We start from the raw sequence: 7,510 nt of genomic DNA on the forward strand, positions 1-7,510 counted from the left end.
CAACCATCCTAACACTGAGTCAAGAGTCCACTCAATCTGGTCCCTGCCGCAAAGGTGAAAGGAGAAGCCAACCGTTGAGTCCAAGGCCTCTGTCCCCCTAGTTGCAAGGAATAGAACATGAACCTTGAAGCACGCTGCCTCATGGTTTGCTGAGGGGTCGCCAAGAAAATGAGTAAAGTTGTAGTCAAAGAAATCCCATCGGTGTCGGATGTGGATGCTCGTCAGACCACAAGGGATAGCTGCAAGGGGAGACATTTGTACTTGTAGAGGGGGTTGCAAGAAAGGTTGTCCCTCTCTGGCCAAGCGACTCGTGGCAAAGGTGCTGCCAAGAGATCTCCTAGCAGCCAAAGAAGGCCCGGCCCCCTGGGTCGACTATGGAACTAGAGCGGGAGGGGGGGGAGTAGGAGCAGGGGGAAGAGGGGTGGGGGGAGCGCCAGAGGTAGAGGGGCGGGGGGAGGATGATGAGGAGGGGGGGAGCTATGGGGGGGAGGGACTGTCGAGGGTGAAGCTGGGGTGGGGGCTAGAGCAAGGACATCATCCTGCTCAAGAGGACCAAACCGGCTCCTCGTGGGAACCCACGCTGTTGGGTAGGCGCCTCAGGACCACTCTCAGTGCCAGGCTTTCGTTGTGGCCCCTGCCATTGTCGACCATGGACCTGCTCCCATCCCTCCTCTACTGGAGCCCCAATCTGAGAGGGTGGCTCTGCATGTGTGCGCTTTGTCTCTGTCTGTGGCTGTTGGCCAGCCCTTGTAGGCTGGGGCTGAGTCTGTGGTGTTGGCAAGGCCTCCTCCATGGACATGCCTTCGCAAGATGGCCCATCTGTCGACAAATGAAGCACTGGTTCGGGAGGCCCCAATACTCCACACTCTGTCTAAACCAACCCCCACTCACTCGAGGCATAAGAATGACCTTCAGGAGCCTGTGAGTGTCCCTAACCAGAACGCGGACTAAGGGAATTCCAGCCACCTTGGCAGCTACTGAGGCTGCCGTGCGAGGTGTCTCTAGGACAGTCCCAATGGTTGAGCCTATCCTGGACAAAAGTGGTAAGTACTCCCTCCGCAAACCCGGAAAGCAAATGAAGATGGGGATGTCTGCCTCCTCTACCAGAACATCTGAAGTAGGGTCAAAACCATGTCTCCACTGTTGAAAGTGGGCTCGAGCTACTCGGATGGTCAATGGACTCATGGCAATGACCTTGGATTCCATCTTGGAGGTCTCAAACTCGACCTTATAGTAACCTCGTCTGAGTATCTGCACGTCAAAGATCTTGCCCAACTCTGTGAGAAGGCGGGCTTGGAGAAGGTCACATAGCTCTCCTCTACTAGGTCGGGTGCCGAGAATCTTGTATATGACATAAGTTTCCTGCAAGCGCTCTACCTCTATGGCTAGGCTCGCTTTCTCTATGGTGAAAGAGCAAGTCAAATGGTGGGCTCAACGGGGTCGGGCGAGGGGCCTTCAGACGAGTACCTCTGTGGCGAAGCTGGAGCCTCCATCTATGTCTACTGCTGTGGCGAAGAAGTGGAAGGAGAAAATACTCTACAACAAAACGCGCCGAGCATTGTCCAAAGAACAACACTGCCAGAGCTAGATGCAAGGAATCTTCAGGAAAGAGGCGGAGAGCGAAGAGAACGGTGGGGGGGGGGGGGGGGGGGGGGGGGCTCGAAAAGGCAGCGGGTGAGGACAAGAGGCGGGGGGTGGTAGCGCAAGAGGGAAGCGGATAAGGTGGGCAAGGGGTGGCAGCGCGAGAGGGTAGCAGGTAATGCGGGCAGGGCTTCGCACAGCAGGGGGGCGGGCTGGGTTGCCGCGCGTGAGAGGACAGATAGTGGGGCACCATGAAGGAAGTGGAGGGGGGGCAGCGATGGCATATGGGCGGGGGTGCTAGCAGCAGCAAGCGTGCAGGTGCTCTCCTCCGTTGCGCAGTTCCGATGCCATGTGAGAAAACTGTGTGTAAAATAGTGTTTTTTGGCCTTTGACATCTAGTTTGAGCATCCCATACTGCTTCTCCTCTCTCATGACGCCCCAAGGTGCTTTACCCCTTTCGAGACGCACCATTGTAAACCCTTGGTTAGTGCTGCATACTTAGCTTCATTGTTAGAATGTGATTCTAACAAATGGCCAAGCGAAAATACCTTGATACGTTTGTCATCAAAGACCACTATGCTTGCAATTGCTTTGTCGGATGCTCGTTTGTAGTCTCCATCATAGTAGAGAGAGTGTGCTCTTTCTACCACCGGTGGCTCTGGAGTGATTGAATTCCTTCCCATTTAGATTGATTTACCTTTTTCTCAAAGTTTGGTAGGTCATGAGTCCCCCCCAGCTTTCCCTTGTTGTGCTTTCCACTTGTACCGGGTAGTCAAATTCTTGCATACGAACTAGACATTTAGTAATCCTAGTAGAAACATCCATGTGTTGTACAACATAGGGAAACATCTCATCCATGGTTAAAATTACAAATGCCTAGGCAGAAAATATAACCTGAACTTTGTAGTTGCAAATCCAAGAGCTAGGACTAGGTGTTCCACATGGGTCAAACCTTTCTCTGCTACTGTCATCATTTGACCGGAGAAGTAAATTGGCCTCACGAAAGATGTTTTTGTTTCCTTCTAGAGTAGCATAGCCCCCAAGGAGTCATCACCCACACTTGAGGTGACATAGAATTTCTCATCCCACTTAGGTGGTGAGATAGTTGGTAGGGTGGCTAAGACCTCCTTTACCTTGTTGTAGTGATGCTCCCTCTCCTTGTCCCAGGTGAAAGTTGATCTTTGAGTGAGCTATTGCAGTGGTAGAGCAAGTTGTGATAGTAGATGTATGAATCTACTCAAGTACCTCACCTTTTGTAAAAAAGAGACGAGTTGACGTGCAATTGTTGGCAAAAATAGGGCTATGAGTGTGGACACCTTACTCGGAGCAAATTCTCAGTTTAGACATCATACATGTATGATGTCTAACTCCTTAGAATTGACTCAAACTTAAACCATGCACTCTCCTTGATGTTTTTAGTCCAAATCTAGGGTCACTTTGAATTTCTAGCCCCTATAGGTAGGTCAATCTCTCCTATGTAGGCCTTGGTCATTGCCAGCTTCTCCAATAGGTTAACTAGGTCAAAAATGATCCAAATTAGGTGAAACTTGGTCCTTAAGCTTGCTTTGAAGTGTTCAACAACCTGGTGTCGTGCAGCTCCGCTCCCATGCTAAGAAAGATGCCAAAAAAATATATAACGAGCTTATTTAAAGCTTACTTGATTAAGGGTTAGTGACCACGGCTTGTTAACAAGACAAGTTTAATGATTAATGTATGCCAAATTCGGCTTAAAAGGGCCAACATATGCCTTAATGATGCCAAAAATGATTATGCTTAAAGTGAGCACAGATGGCAGTTTATGATCTAGAACTGTAGTGCTTGAAGTGCTCTACCAGCCTGTCTTTACGGCTTGTCGATTGGAGCTACGATGAAGAAGTTATGGCATATTGAAGTTTGAGTCGATTGTAGATCCGTACCGGATTGGGCAATTGTAGCTGAGGTGACAAAGATGAAATGAATGCACGGACCTGAAGTGCTCACTTTGTGGAGTGTGTCGGTCTTTCTAGATCAGTGATCGGAGTCTCGATCGCCAAGATATTAGCCGTTAAAGATTCATTGGGACCGGCTCCGCACCAGTCGGTCGGCTCGGTCGGGGTGCCATTTGGGAATTTTGGCCTCCTCATCAGGGTTTGTATGCGTTCTATGCAGTTTGAGAAGTCTACAGCTTGGCAAGCAGAGTTCGGTGTCAGTTGTCGGCAATGTTGAGCTGGGTTATTTTGGCATTATTCGAGATGTTGGTATAGACAATAAAAATTCACAATGATATTGTTAGTCCAGGACTGCTGAAGGAAGTTGTATTGCTTGGCATTGCTTGGTTGGCATGTATGTTTTATGGGATTCCCTTTAAGGGCCGTCCAAAGTCGTGATCAATGGTCGCCCAGTCGATATGTATGCTAAATGGGGTGCCCTTTAAGGGCCGCCCACCCAGGTCAAATGAGAGCTATGGCCGCCCAACATAGCCCATGACCGGCCGCCCACTTGGTAATCAAAAGGGGGCCACCCTATGTTTTTAAAGGGGTGTGAACAGAAGAAAAATATACATGGTGATGGCAGGCAGCGGGCAGTGAGCTGCATAGGAGAAGAGGGACTCCCGCTTGCCAGCAAGATGCTCGGATGAGCTCGACGAAGAGACAGTTTTGCTCAGGACGGTGGAGTGATGCTATTTGGCACTAATCCCGCCTCATTTGGTGATGTTCGCAAACCGCCATGCCACATCATCTCCTTTGGTTCACACATTAGCAACGACAGCGCCGTCGTTGCTAAAGGCTTAAAAAAAGTGGAGCTATTTTAAGAAAAAAAAAGTTTAGGGCATTAAGGAAGAGAACGACGAGGGCAATAAGGCAAGAACGTAAGTAAAGGCGAGGAGAGTTGGAAAGAAGGCAAGGATGTGGGGCTCCCATCCGAGCTCGAGCTCTCGTTTCGACAATTCTTTGGTAAGCAAAGCAAGCAAAGAAGGAGAGGGAATGGGTATGCAAGAACGGGAGGAGCAAAGCGTGGTTAGAAGCGGGGAAGGTAAGAAGAGGTGAATGAGCAACGGAAGAGGGTGCTCGAAGCTGGGAAGGCAATCACGAGCTCTCTCTCTCTCGGAGCTTGGACAAAGAGAACACTCTCTCATTCTCTCAAGCTTTCACAAGGGGCAATCTTGCTCTCTCTCCCTCGTGTCAATCGATCAAAGGAGGATATTAGCTCCAAGATCTCTCGCTCTCAAGCTTGAACAAGGGTAGGACAAAGACTATTTCTCTCTCTCTTGGGATTAGAGAAACAAAGCAAAGGCTTGGAAAAGAGTAGAGTTAAGCAAGGAGTCGAAGGAAGAAGAAAAAGAGTTAGAGCTCAGCAAAGCAGGAAGTTACATGATAATTGGTAATAACTGAAGCTTGATGATCGAGGCAGTGAACTGAATTGAAGCTTGCAAAATCTGCGAGGTATTTGAAGCAGATGAAGCGATAGAGAAAAATTTCCATCACCGTCATCTGTTAGAGATTGAATTAGAATTTTGTTAAGTCCGGTGTCGTTAACGGCTCGGTTAATCCTGTAAACGGGAGCTTAAACTCCTAGTGAGCAGTTGATCCAAGTGACGGTGCTGTTAACAGCCCGCCTTGGCTAAGGACCGAGTTATACTCAAAGTAATATTCAATTAATTGATGATTGCAGTGATTGCCAGAGCTGTCAGTGTCTCTTGTTCTCTCTCTTTCACACCTCCCACAGCCAGAGGCCCGACACCTGCCCGGCTCACGTAGTGAACACATATCGCGCGACATCTTTGGTGAACCCGATGCAAAACGAGCCGGGGTGGGAGATGCAGATGGAGATTCGAGGAGGTAAAGAGATCATTTGAAGAATTCATCACACATGTTTCTAATGGCGAGTCAGGAGTTCCAAATTTTTCGAAGATGATGGAAGTGATAAAAGGATCACTGCTTGAAGTAGAAGCCATGATGACGAAGGAGCAGATGAAAGAAGCTTTGAATGCAGACAATTGGGATGCTTTTGTAGAAGCAATCATACAGGGGTTCTTATTGAGTGAAGACCTAGAGCTTCAACAGATTGAAAGCACACAAGATGAGGAGCCATCTGTTTTAATGCAAAAAGCATGTCATGTAGGTGGTCAGAGTTCTATTCGAGCTAAGCTAGAAGCTGTTATCGATGCATGTCTTCTGGAAGACAAATCATTGTTGCATGCAGATGATGATTTCATAGTGGATACAGTTTATGATCGATCGAGATTGACTTCTATATTTCAAAGAAAATGTGACTTTGTGGATGTAGTCATATCCTCTCAAAGTGAAAAATGAGGAAACATTTTTCCTAGAGCCAGTGCATGCTATGCATGCAAGCAAAGCCGCTAACAGTGATCAAGAAACATGTTTGTTAGAGTCAATATTTGATGTAGATGCCCATTTGGAGTGCTCTTTGGGTGTAGAGCATGAAGAGAATGCTTATGCAACATTACATGCAAAAGCAACTGTTTTGGCTAATGCTATGCAAGAGGGTTTTATGTCTATGGCTACATTTCAAGACACTAGTGATGATGCAGATGTATTTGATGCTGATTCATATGCATTTGATGTAAACCCAGACAAAGATTATGATTATGGAGATGCATATTTAGAGGGGGTGCATGATGATGATCAGTCTATGACTGCTACATATGACAGGGTTTGCTATGGAAAAAGAAATTGATGCTATCTTTGTAATGCATGCTGAGACTTGTGCTATTGAAGTGGAAAGATATTTGAATGGGAGTGTGAAGCTACCAGAACAATTTGTGCCTATGTATGAAACAAGTGATGAGGTTTCCTGTGATAATACTAAAAAACTAGGTGGTTCTTCCAAGGAGGAAGATATGGAGCTTATGGATTTGCTTGATGATGCGCTATAGGAATTTCGAGTTCCTTGTAACAAGAGTAGTGAAGAACATCCTGCAACATATGATGAAGAGCTTATGTTTCTTTCGGATGAGGCTCTAGAGGAGTTTGTGCCTACTAGAGAAGGCAACCATGCAGCGTTTGTGGTATCAAATGAAGTGATGGCATTCAATGACTCACGATATTTTGGAAAGCATAGTGATTGAATTCATTTTGCCTCTGCGTTTGGCTATGATGGGAATTTGGGACTTTTTGTTGCTATGCTATGAGAAAGTTTGTGGAGATGAAGTATACTTGAAATATGATTTTCTACTGCCTTTTGACCCAAGAGGCTATCATGCTAGTTATGATTCTTGGCAGTTACTATATATGCCTTATGACCCAAGAGGTTATCATGCTAGCTATGATTGCTGTCAGTTACTTTATATGCCTTTTGATCCTGGAGGATACTGAGATGTAGGTTGGTATTTTGTCAGGATTTTTGCTATTAGGTTATGCTATGCAAACATGTTTTTGGGTTAACAGGCACAGTTGGCATATGCTAGAGGATGGTGTATTTTTCCAAAAAGGAATGATCGCAGTGGGACAAATGATTGGTTTCCCGTTTGATCCCGGGGGCTACAAAAGTGCAAGTTTCTGATTTGAAGAGTACCAGCCACCTGATGTAGAAGGTTGCATGGCACAAAGTTTTTTTTCCTAGATTTATGCTGAGTCAGTAGAGTTTTGGTTATGCATTCAATAAGATTACATGGCTGGCTTCTAGCTGACTTCTTTGGACAATTGTTGAAGTATCTTTACATCTTTTGAGTTGGTTCTGCTACCAGAACTTGAGGTCAAGGACTTGACGGCCATTCCATGTGCAGATAGAGTAAGGCATACTTGAGCTTGATAGGGTTCCTTAAAGAGAGCTTAATGGTCAAGCTGTGTGCATCATTATGTGGAGCACTTGAGTGTGGCGGGGTTCACTAAACAAGTTATCCATGATTGAATGTTTTGAAGATACGACAAATACGGTTCAAAGATTTTTGATGGAAAGCTACCTAATGATCAAGCTAGAACATTGA

General features: G+C 46.5%; 1 pseudogene; it reads left to right on the forward strand.

Moving 5' to 3' along the window:
- Nucleotides 1-5,660: 5,660 nt before the first annotated feature.
- Nucleotides 5,661-6,652, forward strand: LOC147438131 (uncharacterized; annotated as a pseudogene).
- Nucleotides 6,653-7,510: the final 858 nt, after the last annotated feature.

The sequence above is a fragment of the Adiantum capillus-veneris genome, chromosome 17, assembly GCF_014529385.1.
Source record: "Adiantum capillus-veneris isolate H3 chromosome 17, ASM1452938v2, whole genome shotgun sequence".
Lineage (NCBI taxonomy): Eukaryota > Viridiplantae > Streptophyta > Polypodiopsida > Polypodiales > Pteridaceae > Adiantum > Adiantum capillus-veneris.